This window comes from Poecilia reticulata, unplaced genomic scaffold (genome assembly GCF_000633615.1).
Source record: "Poecilia reticulata strain Guanapo unplaced genomic scaffold, Guppy_female_1.0+MT scaffold_145, whole genome shotgun sequence".
Taxonomy (NCBI): domain Eukaryota; kingdom Metazoa; phylum Chordata; class Actinopteri; order Cyprinodontiformes; family Poeciliidae; genus Poecilia; species Poecilia reticulata.
In genome coordinates, this window is record NW_007615015.1 from 1,120,547 (window position 1) to 1,122,283 (window position 1,737).

Genomic DNA, 1,737 nt, shown 5'->3' on the forward strand with positions numbered 1-1,737 from the left:
TCCATCCATCCATCCATCCATCCATCCATCCATCCATCCATCCATCCATCCATCCATCCATCCATCCATCCATCCATCCATCCATCCATCCATCCTCCTATGCCCTTGTCCCTCCTGGGGTCAGGAGGGTTGCTGGTGCCTCTCCAGCTAACGCTCTGGGCGAGAGGCGGGGTACATCTAACTAAAATGAAGCATAAAATATCAATGAGGTTAAGCTCACAGTTAGCCATTAAACCGTTGTGTGTGTTTGACCCATGAGGACAGACAGGAGACCTCATTCAGCTCCTGGTTTGACAGTAGWTGTCAGTGCAGGGCCTCCATTATCTTAATATTTGCCCTAAATATTTTTAGGGGACGATGGATCCAGATGGCAGGAAGGTCAGTCCAGCTTTTGGACCTTCTTTCCGACGTTCTGTTGTGATTATTATCATAAGGATCTGCTTTTATCTTCCATTGAACAGACAAACTGAGAGAGCCATGARTCGTATTTGATCAAATTTCAGATGTTTGTGGATTCTGCAGAAGTACGGTCCAGAATCCAGTTCTTCACTCATTCATTCTGAAAAGACCCRTTTAGGTTATGCTGAGCTGCAGTTATGCTGGACAAACTGACCACTTTCMYTMATTTCTTCTCTTGCTGTTCTCCAATTTGTATCATTAACTTAATGCTAACTTTATGTTTTCTCTGCATAGAAACTCAACCTGGTCTGTTGTTCTGATTGGCTGTAATTCCCTCCTGGAAGAAGGAGTCAGCTGACATGATGCTGCCATCACTGAATCCTTCTGTTGGCCTTTTACTTTTCATTTACATAGAAAGTTCTCCTGGTTCAGTTCTTATGTTTCTTTTTTRTGTCTTTGTTGTGTCTTCTCAAACCTCCAGTTGGTTGTGGCAGAATACCGTTCTGGTTCTGGTTCCGGTGCTGGTTCTGGTTCTGGTTTCTTCCTGTTAAACGGGAGGGTTTCCTCTCTACTGTCGCCCCCTGCTGGTTAACTCAATGCTCTGATTAATGTCCTGATAAACTCATTTTATTTTTGTCTCAGTTTCGAGGAGTTTGTTTCAGATTTTGTGAATTATTGAGTCCCAAGTTGTGTTAAACCATCTAATCTTACTTTCCTTTCCTTGAGGACAGATCTCAGTTCTTGTTTTATTTTGGTAAGTTGTCTTCCTTCATCCATAATCATGTTTTGGTTTTAATTTTGTTTGCCTTCCGCCGTTAGATTGGATCCGGCTTCCTCACACACCAGGATMATTTTCTGCAGTGTTAGGAYCAACTTGCTTCAATTTCCAGGACAATTTGCAGCTTCTGATCATCAGAGCTTTTCTTCCTGAATCCTGAATGAATCAAAGTACCTGGAGCATCATGGAATCTCCAGTGAGSTCCAGGATTCACTCGAGTGAAATCAAAGGTTTTTATGCTAAGTGATTCTGCTTTAGGGCAAAAGGATCAAATGTCTTTATCAGAAGATGGAGAAAAGCTTTTGTCTTTTCTTGATCCTAAACCCAAATGCTGCTTCTGCTCTCCATGTTTTCCTGGATCTCCACGTTGATGAGCCCAAAGGTGCTTGACAGGACGCTGCCAGGAGGAATCAGGATCACACATGCAGACTTCTCAGACTGGCTCCTTTCCATGTTAAAAGCTCTAATCTCTTGAGACGAGGAACAGTTTGTTCATATCGGAGAGGCTTTTGAAAACATAATTTTCATAATATTTACCAACAAAGGGAGGCCATTTGTGT